This window comes from Rhinopithecus bieti, unplaced genomic scaffold (genome assembly GCF_001698545.2).
Source record: "Rhinopithecus bieti isolate Rb0 unplaced genomic scaffold, ASM169854v2 scaffold_4658, whole genome shotgun sequence".
NCBI lineage: Eukaryota > Metazoa > Chordata > Mammalia > Primates > Cercopithecidae > Rhinopithecus > Rhinopithecus bieti.
The window spans coordinates 349,880-362,740 of NW_016804523.1; the positions used below are offsets into that span (position 1 = coordinate 349,880).

At 38.1% G+C, this 12,861-nt stretch overlaps 1 long non-coding RNA gene across 1 annotated transcript in view; it reads left to right on the top strand.

Moving 5' to 3' along the window:
• LOC108527561 (uncharacterized) overlaps positions 1–5,819 on the top strand; it is a 112,029-nt gene extending 106,210 nt beyond the window's left edge. Inside the window, exon 4 of the long non-coding RNA XR_001884847.1 lies at positions 5,671–5,819. This is a non-coding gene — a long non-coding RNA (uncharacterized LOC108527561). The remainder of the gene's footprint in view (positions 1–5,670) is intronic.
• Positions 5,820–12,861: the final 7,042 nt, after the last annotated feature.

Below are 12,861 nucleotides of genomic sequence, written 5' to 3' on the forward strand. Positions count from 1 at the left end.
CTGATGAAAGGTAGACCTGGCTTTCTAGACAAGGCCCACCTATAAATCCAGACTTGGAAAGCAAAGAAATGTGAAGCTATAGGATACAAAGTAGAGACTGAAATAATGGCTCAACCAACTGGAAAGCCCATGATATTGCTTATATGGTTACCCATGGTCTTGCATCTTAAAGGCCAGAATCCCAGGGTTGCCTTCTTGTATATTCAGTCTTAAGGGAAGTAAACAACTGTACTGAGAGAGAGACAGAGAGAGAGACAGAGAGAGAGAGAGAGAGAGAGAGAGAGAGAGAGAGACCAGGAATCCTCCAGATTTGGAATTGGGCCATTATTAATCTGGAATTGCACACAAGAGGGTATGCTCAGGACAGAAAGTTGGCCAGTCAATAGTAATTAACCTGAAGTCTGAAGTTTCTAGCTTGGCAGACACTACATTCACCATGCCAGATTCCTAGTGCCCAAATCAAACTGGAATTTCCCAGAGATAAAAGAAGCAGGAATCCTTAACCTCTCAAATATTCTTTCCCTAGAACTACTTTTTTTTTTTTTTTTTTTGGCATTATCACACTTTTACTTGTAAAGTATATATACTTAGATAAATGACCAAAATAGCCTCACAAATAGTAGGATTATAGGTGATCTTCATTTACTTCAATTTTTTTTTTAATAGAGAACATACTTTTATGGAATAATCCTGTTTGTTTGTTTGTTTGTTTGTTGGTTGGTTTTTAAGTTCAGGGGTACATGTATAGGTTTGTTATGTAGGTAAACTTGTGTCACAGAGGTTTGTTGTATAGATTACTTCATCACCCATGTATTAAGCCTAGTACCCATGAGTTATTTTGCCTGATCCTCTCCCTCCTCCCACCCTCCACCTTCCAATAGGCCCCAGTGTCTGTTGTTTCCCTCTTTGTGTCCATGTGTTCTCATCATTTAGCTCTCACTTATGAGAACATGCTGTATTTGGTTTTCTGTAGAACCACCTTCTACTGTCTCTTTACTACTAGTACAGAGTTGCATGGTCCTCATTTTAGGAAAGGGTTCCCAGAAGCAGACCTTGAGATGAGAAATCACATGCAACTCAATTTATTGAGGAAGTTTTTCAAGGTAGAACTGGGTGTAAAAAGCAGGAAAGAGAAGGGAAAAGCCAAGCAGAGATTCAGCCTCAGCCTGATTCCACGGGGGAGCTTCAGAGTGAAAATTATACCTTAGATTTGTCTGAACTACAAGGCAAAGGAGCTGGGCTTCCATTTTCCCGCACCAGTCAGTCATTGAATAAGGGCCATGATTGAGGGTGTAAAATCCCAGGAACTTCTGTTTCACAGTAGCCACCCCAGTGGCCTAAGGGTGGTTCTCCATAGAGAATCACAGAGATGGATAATTAGAAACATAACATGTAAGAGGTAAGAAAAGGCACCCTGAAAAACTAAAAGAAATTCAGGGTAACCTGAGTGGAACACTGACAGATATGCTACCACACTAAGAATTCTCTTAAGGACATAGAAAAGGCTAATCATTTCTGCAGATATGCAGTTTATTCTACATGTGTTAATGTTATAAAATGGGGAAGGCATAGGATTAGTATTTAGAAAGTGTGAGTTTTAGTCCTGGATTGAATTCATACAAACTTTGTGATCTTGCATGAATCACTCAAACTGCCTGGGCTCCAGTTTCTACATCTATAAAGTGGGTTTGTTATTTTCAGCTTTTAATACAAATTGATATTTTCTGCTGGCTCTACTGGCTTTTGATATGTTTTAAAATCTCAGACAGAGTAGTAGATTTTCAATTTTGTCTTCATTTTCTTTTATATTTTAAGCCATAATCTTGGCCATTCAAATACAGGACTGTTCTTTTTTTTTTTTTTTTTTTGAGATGGAGTCTCGCTCTGTCACTCAGGCTGGAGTGCAGTGGCGCGATCTCAGCTCACTGCAAGCTCCGCCTCCCAGGTTCCCGCCATTCTCTTGCCTCAGCCTCCTGAGTAGCTGGGACTACAGGTGCCTGCCACCATGCCTGGCTAATTTTTTGTATTTTTAGTAGAGACAGGGTTTATCACTACATAATGTCTCTTTTTATGCTTTTTGGCCTGGATCCAATGTCATCTGACATTCATATTGCCATATCAGCTTTCTTTTGGTTAGTGATTGCATTACTTGTTTTTTCCCATTTCTTTATTTTCAACCTTTCTGAACCATTATGTTTTAAGTGTATTTATTATAAATCACATATGATTGGATTTTTATATACCTGGCCTGATTATCTTGCTCTTATAAGTAAGTTGATTCTTTTATATTTATTTTGATTACTGCTCTATTTGGACTTAGTTATTATATATTTTATGTTTACCATGCTCTTTTTTTGCTTATTTTACCTCTTTTCTTTCTTCCTGTTTGATTGATAGTTTTAACATTTTAACATTTTTAAGTGAAAAAAAAATCTGAACAGAATTTAAATGATTTAGTATCTCTGCTCTTCTCCCAAATAACCCAAGAACTAAGTATACTTTTAGCACACACATAATATCTTTCCCATCTATGTCTTTCTTGGTGTTATTTGAATTTTATCTCATAATGTGAAAAATACCATTCTTTTAAAAAGTCAATAGTTAATTAAATTGATCATAATATTTTATGAAATTCTGTATTGTTGTTTCTGCACTCCACTCTATTCTTCTATATCTCTTAGGGTGTTTTCTTCTGCCTGAAATACTTTCTTCAGCAGTTATTTTAGTGAAGACTAGTGGGTAATAGTCTCTTATTATTTCCATTTCATCTAGAGTGAACTCAGTCCTGTTAGTTTATTTTGTTTCTGTCTTTCTTAGCATTACTTCCTTATGTGTTTTGGAATTTTATTATTGAATGGAGGTCTCTCTCTCTCTCTCTCTCTCTCTCTCTCTCTCCCCCCCGCCATTTTGTGTCTCACAGTCTTGCAGATTTATATTTAATCTCTTCTTCCACCATTTCTCAATAACATTTATTCAAAAACCAGGTCTTATATTGGTAGCTCAAGGCTCCCAAACTGCATTGAAATTGAGGTTTTTCCACATTCAGCTACCAAGTCAGCAGTTAAGCCTAAGTTCAGGATAAAAGACTTTATTTTCTATGGCTTCCCTACTGTTCAGTTTTATAGTTCAGACACTGGTTTTAAGAGTTTATTTCAGCCCCCTTTAATGCATGAGAGAACCTCAAACTTGTTACTAGTTCCAAGCCATGAGTGCGAAGAGTGAATCTCTTACTTCCCATGGGATGCTTTTTAGCTTTGCTACCCCACAGGGCCCCAGATGCCTCCATTTGCTTCTCGATGTGGAGTCAGTTGAATCTACAAATTCAATCCCAGTCTGAGTTCACTTCCATTTCTGGGTCTCAGAAATATTGATTGCTGTTTCAAGTTGGTTATGTTGTATTAAATTCTTTGCAGGTGTCATATTTTGTATCAGTCAGATACTGCTGAATTAAAAACTTCTAAAATGGAGTAGTTTAGTATAGCAGTTGTTAATTCTCACTAATTTTTCTGGGGTTTGGCTAATGTGGGCTGGGCTCAGCTGGGCAACTGTGCTTTATTCTGCAGGAAGTGAATTGGGGGAATAGAAACCGTGGCTTCTTTATCTCCATGCTATCGGTCTTCTGTTGGTATCCTTGATAGCTCAGCCTGATTATAGCCAAAGGACTAGGGTAACATTGATGCATACATAAGTGCCAGTCTCCTGGGCACAGAGTTGAGTAGAGAAGGTGACAGAAAGCAATGGAGAATATCCAGTGCATGACCCAAGGGGAGTCATGGGCAGTTGGAAAATCACTGGGAGACACAGGCCACGTGCAAACACGAAATGAAGAGGACTCACAAGTTTAAAAAGGATATGATCACCCAAGACATATTTTGGACACTTACTTTCTTGGGCTTTTGGACATTGGCAACTCTTGGCTCAGATGGAGGATACTGAGGCAGAGGGGACCACGTTTCTCCAAGTGGGAAAATCCTGTCACCTTTGGAAGCTTGTCTTGCACTCAAAGAAATATAACACCCCATGGACTTTTATGACTTAGCTCTCATTAATCTGGGGTTTTATACTAAAACTAATAAAAGAAAAGAACAAATTTTCCATTCAGTGGATACTGCAGTGACAGAAAAGCTGTTGAGTTCCAGCTCTGCTGCTGTCAAGCTCTGTGACCTTGGACAATTCACGGGGTTTCCTTAGCCTCCAGTTTCCTGCTGCAGAAAGTGAGAAGGTTGAATCAAATGCCTTCACATCTCTAAAAACTCAGATAGCTACAGCTTATAGGTGGGATAAATGGCTTGCATTTAAACATTTTTATTCAAAAACCTTTAACAGTAACTGCCCATGTTCTGGTTTCCTTGCTGAATCCCTTGAGCCAAGGAGAATCTTAAAAAATAACTTTGTGTTTTCCATCTTCTCTACTGTAATTCTTAAGTCCATTATTTTCTTCTACACCCCCAAGCAAAGAAAAGCCATCTCTGATAGCTGCTCGAGGCAAACTATGGTTTGATAATGGCAAAAGGAGAAGCTAGCAGCCTGCAAATTTAGATTTCCAGCATGTGTACTGATTTCCTGGCCTCATAGACATCTCAGTAATTATTTAGAATTATGCATAATTTACCTACTTTCATTTTCTAAGAAATTGTCATTTTTAAGGTCAGAGTTTGACAGTTTATTGGTTTGTCCTGTAGAAATAAATTGGGGGTATTTGGAGCTAGAGTCTTTAATGTGTGCAGTTGGGGCCATAGATGTGAAGCTGCCTCCTATTTATAGCTGGGTAAGCTTAATCGTTGCTTTTCAATCTAAATAGAAAGGCTCTGTTTACTGCTGCTTTTAATTGTAGCAAGCTGGTGAAAAGGCATGCAGGGCCTCTTCAGTAAAGGCAACTCAGTGAAAGCATTTTGTCAATAAATTATTACTGCCATCATGAAAACCATGCACAACATTCAAATATAAAGCAAGAAACAGCTCAGATTCTCTCTTCAGTGGGAGAATCTTTGATGAACCCAGTGCATAGCTTTTAAATGTTCTTAATTCATTTATTTTTTCTCATTTTCTTAGAATATTAGAGCTGATAAGGGCATGTGGTTCTCCTTATTCTTCAGTTTTAATTTTAAGGATGAAAATCTGAGTTCCTTGTGCAGGTCTGAGACATGTTTATGTCCAAAATCATAAACAGGAAAGATTATCTGGGAAATCAGAATGTCAACCCCCTTTCTGTATGTTCCTGTTTGAAAGAGAACTATGAGGCACACTGAAACTTTATTTAGAGAGTTCCCTCTTTGATAAAGATCTTCTCAAAAATTTTCTGCCAAATGTGCCATTTTATCATCAAATCTCTGGAATTTGGGTAGCATAGCATAAGGATCCAATTCTGATTTGGAACAAAATCACAAACCCAAGTTTTTGAAAGAAAGCTCCAGAAGGAGAAGCTTCATGTGGGAAGGTAGGTATGAGTGGAGGATTATACTCTCCAAACATGACCACTGCAGTAAATGCAGTCTCACATGCTCTTCCAGACCTTGACACTCTCCATCAAAAGGAGTCTATTTCCCCATCTCTTGAACTTTGACAGTCTTTATGAATGCCTCAAATGAGTAGAATGCAACCAAAGTAATTTTTAGTGACTTTTGAAGTTAAGTCATAAAAAGCACTACAATTTCCACTTTTCTCTTTCAGGATGCTCACCCTTGGAGACCAGCAACAATGTGTGCAGAAACCCAGGCCATGTGGAGAGGCCCCACGTACGTGTCCAGCTGAGGTCCCAGCTGACAGCTGGCATTGACATGTGAGTGAGACTCTGAACTGTCCCAGCTGATGACAAGTGCAGTTTGAGCGAGCTATCCCTGTTGGACCTGTCAAAACTGCAGATTTCATGAAGAAAATAAGTGTTGTTGATTTAAGCCAGTAAGTTTTGACATACTATGTTACACAGCCATAGTAACTGGAAGAGTGTGAAACAAATACTATTCTCTTGAGTCTCATTTCTCTATAAAGTATATCTTCCCCCTTCCTTACATAAGGATTCTTTCTCTTTTTCTCTCAGACAGTTCTGTTATCCCTGCTAGTGATGCTATTACTACTTCAAATACTATTGTTTTCATATCTGTTGCTACTACTGAAAATAAGATAATTTTATAACTAATGTTGAATATGCATCTACTGTACAGATTGACGTCCTTAACATGTATTAAATCACTTAATTCTTATATCAAAAGCATTGAATTGTATTGCCCCACGATTCATGTGCTGAAGTCCTCACCTTTAGTATTCACGATGTGACCTATTTGGAGATATGGTCTTTAAAGATATGAAATGAAGTCATTAAAGTAGTCCTTAATCCAATATGACTGGTGTCCTTATAAGAAGAGGAGATAGGACACAGACACACACAGAAGCAAGATCAGGTGAAGATATAGAGAAAAGATGCCCATCTACAGGCCAAGGAGAAAGGGCCTCAGAATAAACCAACCCTGTCGAATCTTTGATCTTGACCTTCTAGCTTTCCAAATATGAGAAAACAAATTTCTGTTGTTTAAGCCACAAAGTCTGTGGTACTTTGTTATGGAAAACCTAGAAAACTAATACAACTTTATGAGTAAAGTACTATTAAACTTTAGATAAGGAATCCACAAATGAGAAAGCTGACACATTGTGAAGGTAAGTAACTTGCCCGAGGTTATACAGTTTTATTTCCTTTCAGAAATAAGAAAACAAGGGCCCAATAACTTGAGTTTCATGAAGTTTCACAGTCAGTTTAAAGAAAGATTCAAAACTAAAAAAGTCAAACTCTACCCTATATTTACACCATTTCGTATCAGAGTCCTCAGAAATTTGTCACTTAGTCCTGTTAGCTAAATTAAGACAGGATGGCAGCATTATTGAGCAACAACTACTTACATAGCACTTACAATCTCAGTTTTTCTTCCTAAAAGAACCTCAATTTTGTTCAAGTGCCCTGTCTTTATGTAGCCCATGTGAGTCCAAGGAATACCCTCAGCTTCAGGAGTAACTCTGATTGGGTTAAGGGTTAGCCCATACCCCCTTGTCTGTGATTCGTTTGTAAAAAGTCCTGTGACCCAGTTCTGGCCAATGATATGTGAAGGGAGGTTTGTGGAAGACTTCTGGGAAAGTTCTGCCTTGCTCTAAAGAACAAGCTGTTCTCCTGCTCTCTCCCCAGATTTGAATGAAAATGGATGAATCCACAATTGTCCTATGGTGGGAACCAGCCTTAAAAATGAAGCCAACCATGTGTATAGCAAAGACAAGAAATGTAGAGAACCTAAGTCCTAGGTAATAACACTGGGGTACTGGATCAACCAGCTTTTATTAAACTTCCTGTTAAATGAGCTTATATATTCTCTCATTTTAAAAAGCCAGTTTAGAATATATTGAAATCACTGAAAGTTAATGGCTGCAAAAGCATCTCAGTAGAGTTGACCCTTGTACAAGGTTGAGGGTAGGAGTGTAGACACCCTGTGCTGCCAAAAATCCATGTCTAACTTTTGACTCCCCCAAAACTTAACTAGTAGCAACCAATTGTGGACCAGAAGCCTTCCTGATAACATAAACAGTCAATTATCACATATTTTGTATGTTATATATATTATACACTGTATTCTTATAATAAAGTAACCTAGAGAAAAGGAAATGTTATTAAGAAAATCATTACTATTCATTAAGTAGAAGTGAATCATCATAAAGGTCTTCATCCTCTTCTCACTTTGAGTAGGATGAGGAGGAAGAGGAGGGGGTGGTCTTGCTGTCTCAGGGGTGGCAGAGGTAGAAGAGGTGGAGCAGGTTGAAAGGGAGGCAAGAGAGACAGGTGCTTTTATTTTAAAAAGTCCACGTGTATGTGGACTCACACAATTCAAATTCATGTTGTTCAAGGGTCAACAGTAGTTCCAAATTTCTCCAACGGAGCAAATGATCTCTACCCTCTGTCCCCATAGCAGCCATATCCAAGATTGGCTTTATCTCTTCTAGCTCTGTCTTCTTAGGCTATAAATGGCTGAATGGCTTCCTTCTCACATGAAGGATCATAGATGAACTCTGTGAAATCTCCCCAAACCAGTCCTGAAATAGAAAATGTTGGAATCTCAGCATTAAGGTGGTCCATTCTGTACAACACAGCTTAAATGAGGTTATTTCACAGCAACACTTGCAGCAGAAAGAGAACACGTGGCATATTCCCGGCTTCTTGAGTGAGTCATAGTGCTGGAAAAGAGATCAGGCTCTTCTCTTCTCTAGTCCAAGATTGTTCTTTGCTTCTATTTCCGAGATTTACTGAATTATGATGAAAGTGAAATTAGTTAGTAGTCTTAGCCAGGTAATTATATTTTTAAACTACAAGGAGAAATAGGCTTTGAGGCATCATTTATAGAATGCAAGCTTTTAAATACCAAATATTTATATAGAGCCTTGGTTCTTACATTTTTAAAGTTTTTCTCTTAATTAATATAATTTTCACTTATTATCAACTCTGGGAGATAACTGTAGCAGGTCTTGTCAATTGCATTATACAAATAATTTTGGACAAAAGGAGTTATTTACTTAAGTTGATTGAATCAAAACTTGAATCTAAAACTCCTGACCCGAAGTACAGTGCTCTTTCCAATTATTTCTCCACTCGACCTCTTTCACATTTAAAATTCACTTTAGCCTTAACATTTTTTAAAAATAAACTTTTTGAGATAATTGTAGATTCACATGAAGTTATAAAAAATGATACAGAGGAATCTTGTGTACCAATTACCCAGTGTCCTCCAATGGTGACATCTTACAAAACTATAGTGTAATATCACAACAAGGATATTGATATTGATACAGTGAAGTTACAGAACATTTCCATCATCACAAGGATCATTCATGCTATACTTTTTTTTTTTTTTTTATACTTTAAGTTCTAGGGTACATGTGCATAACGTGCAGGTTTGTTACATATGTATACTTGTGCCATGTTGGTGTGCTGCACCCATCAACTCGTCAGCACCCATCAATTCGTCATTTATATCAGGTATAACTCCCAATGCAATCCCTCCCCCCTCCCCCCTCCCCATGATAGGCCCCGATGTGTGATGTTCCCCTTCCCGAGTCCACGTGATCTCATTGTTCAGTTCCCACCTATGAGTGAGAACATGCGGTGTTTGGTTTTCTGTTCTTGTGATCATGCTATACTTTTATAGTCAAACCAACTTCCCTTTCACCCGTACGTGGTCCTTAGCCCCTGGCAACAAGCAATCTGTTTTTCATTTCTTTAATTTTGTCATTTTAAGAATGCTATATAAAGAGAGCTTTATCATATGAAATCTTTGGGGATTGGCTTTTCTTTTCAGTCAGTATAATTCCCTGGAGATTTATTCAGATTATTGCATGTATCAGTAGCTCCTTCCATTGTCTTGCTGAGTAGTATTTCATCGTACAGAATGGTTTGTTTAACTATGCATCACCTGAAGGACATCTGGGTGCCTTGTAGTTTGGGGCTATTATGAATAAATCTGCTATAAGTATTCATGTACAGGTTTTTGTGTGAACATAAATTTTTATTTATCTGAGATAAATGCTCAGGAGAGCAATTGCTGGGCCATATAGCAGGTGCATTTTTTTTTTTTTTTTTTTTTTTTTTTTGAGACTGAGTCTCACAGTGTTGCCCAGGCTGGAGTGCAGTGGCATGATCTTGGCTCACTGCAACCTCTGCCTCCCGGATTCAAGTGATTCTCCTGCCTCAGCCTCCTGAGTAGCTGGGATTACAGGTGGCCACCCCCATGCCCAGCTAATTTACTGTATTTTCAGTAGAGATGGGGTTTCACCATGTTGGCCAGGCTGGTCTCGAACTCCTGACCTCGTGATCTTCCTGCCTCAGCCTCCCAAAGTGCTGGGATTACAGGCATGAGCCACCACGCCTGGCCTCGCGGGTGCATGTTTATTCCTTTTTTAAGGAACTGTGGAACTCTTTCCAGAATAGCCACATCACTTTATATTCCCAGCAGCAATATATGAGTGATATGATATCTCTGCATCCTTTCCAATATTTGGTTTTGTTAATTCTTTTTTTCATTTTAGCTATTCTGATAGATGTGTAATGATATCTCAATGTGATTTTAATTTGCTTTTCCCAAGTGGCTAATGTTGTTGAACTTCCTTTTATGTGTTTAATTTCCGTCAATGTAACATCTTCAGTGAAATATCTCTTTCTTTTGCCTGTTTTCTAATTGAATTGTTTGTTTACTGTTGCATTTTTCCTGAGTTATAGGACAACTTAATACAATGCCATCTAGTGTTCCAACCTTTGCCAGCAAGAGAACTGAGGCATCACCCAAAATAAAATGAAAAATATACATGTTTTTACAGCAGCACACACGTTTATAGAAGCACAACTGCAAAATACGGAACCAGCCTAAAGGCCCAATGACCAATGAGTGGATAAAGAAAATGTGGTATATATATACCATGGAATACTACTCAGCCATAAAAAGGAATGAAATAATGGCATTCACAGCAACCTGGATGGAATTGGAGCCCATTATTCCAAGTGAAGCAACTCAGGAATGGAAAACTAAACATTGTATGTTCTCACTTATAAATGGGAGCTAAGCTATGAGGATGCAAAGGCATAAGAATGACATAATGAACTCTGGGGACTCGGGTCATACTACACATTGAGTATAGTGTACACTGCTCAGGTGATGGGTACATCAAAATCTCAGAAGTCACCACAGAAAAACTTATTCATGTAACCAAATACCACCTGTTCCCCCCACACTATTGAAATAATAAAAAAAAAAAAGAAAAAAATTATTAGCTATCGTAACCGGGATGACGTGATATCTCACTGTGGTTTTGATTTGCATTTTCCTGATACTCAGTGGTGTTGAGCATTTTTTCTTATACTTGTTGGCCATTTGTATGTCTCCTTTTGAGAAATGTCTATTCAGACCATTTGTCCATTTTAAAAACTGGATGATGATGATGATGATGATGACAATGATTTGCTGTTGAGTTACTAGTATATTCTGGTTGTTAGTTCCTTGTTAGATGAATACTTTGCAAATATTTTCTCTCATTCTTCAGGTTGTCTCTTTACTCTGTTGATTGTTTTCTTTGCTGTGCAGAAGCTTTTGAGATTGATTTAATCCTATTTGCCTATTTTTACTTTTGTGGTCTGTGCTGTTGAGGTCTTATTTATAAAATCTTTGCCCAGGCCAATGTCCTGAAGCATTTCCCTTATGATTTTTTTCTAGTAGTTTTATGATTTCAGGTCTTACATTTAGGTCTTTAATTTGTTTTGAGTTGATCTTTGTATATGGTGAGAGATAGGGATCTAGTTTTATTATTCTGTGTGTGGATATTCAGTTTTCCCAGCACTCTTTATTGAAGAGACTGTCCTTACTCTATTACACTCCATACCAAGACACCAAAGTCTGTTCTAGAAATATGTTAGCTGCTCCTTCAAGGTAGATTTTAAAGCCTTGGGGAAATTTGGGAGGATTTATTGTTTTTAGAATCCCTTTTTCTGTAAGAGGAAATGTCTCTTCACCCATATTTCCAAAACTATTTTCCTTTTTTTTTTTTTTTCGTTCTTAGGTCAACTCTGTCCCTGGATTGAGAGGATTCAGGATAAGGCTTTATTTAAGATTTTTCTGTTTCTAACTACATCCAGACAACCAGCCAATTGTATGGTTTGACTCAGTGAGAAAGATGAGCCTAACCAATCCCTTGTACTCACATTGGCGGCGGTGGCTGGTGAAGGTCCTGGGCAAGCAAGCATTTGTTGAGGGGCCGCCTTGCTTTGGGCACTACTGCTCCCACCTTGCTTTAGGCACTATGAGTACATTATTTTATTTGAGGTTTATGAAAATTCCCTGACATCACTACTATCATTATCCTCATTTTATAAACAAGAAAATGGAAGCTCAGTAAAGGGAAGTATTTGTCAACAATTTCTCAAGATCCATATCACTGTCACCTCTTGAACCCTGTCAGCTCTTGCTGATTACAGGAGAACATTATATTCTTTCCTCTCCTTTTTTGAAATTTAAGATAAAGTAAAGATAATAAGATGACATCCACCTAATATCCATTATGAGGAATTGATCATTGTTCACATTTTATCTCACTTGTTTAAAGTATTTTAAAGAAAATGTTAAATGCCTTTGACCCTCACTTTCAACCTCATCCTATTGCCACTCTCATTTCCATTCCTACTCCCAAGAATAAATTCCTCTTTTTTTTTTTTTTTTTTTTTTTTTGTATTTTTAGTAGAGACAGGGTTTCACCATGTTAGCCAGCCTGGTCTTGAACTCCTGATCTCCTCAGGGGATCTGCCCGCTTCAGCCTCCCAAAGTGCTACAATTACAGGCATGAGCCATCACACCTGGCCCCTCTTTTTCTCATAGCATTTTGTGAGGGCTGGGTGTGGGCTTTCTCTAAGTTTGCAAAAGACATCAAGAGTTCTCTCTCATTTACATTTAAGGGAGAAGGGCAGTGTCTCTTTTCAGGCCACACCAAGACACCTAACTTATAGCAAAGAATAAATCTTTACTATTAGTATAGTAAGAATAAATCTTTACTATAAGTTTACTATTTTTTTTTCTTGTAGTTCATTTTTCTGTACCTCTCAAAGACTTTCTTGAGGAAGAAGGCTTCATTCTCCTTACTGCTTCTCCTCCCATGGGTTTTGCGAATCCTAGTTTTTAGAACATGCCTCCTGTCTTAGCTTGCTCCTTTGTGCTTTGGCCCCCATGGTTTGTGATGTTGCTGCCAAGGTGTGAGCTCAAGACAGAGTGGTGGCCTTGGTAGAGCTGAAGCGACCCATTGTCACTTTGGTTGGGACAGTTTTTTGCTCTCAACTCATGCTGATAATTGTTAAAT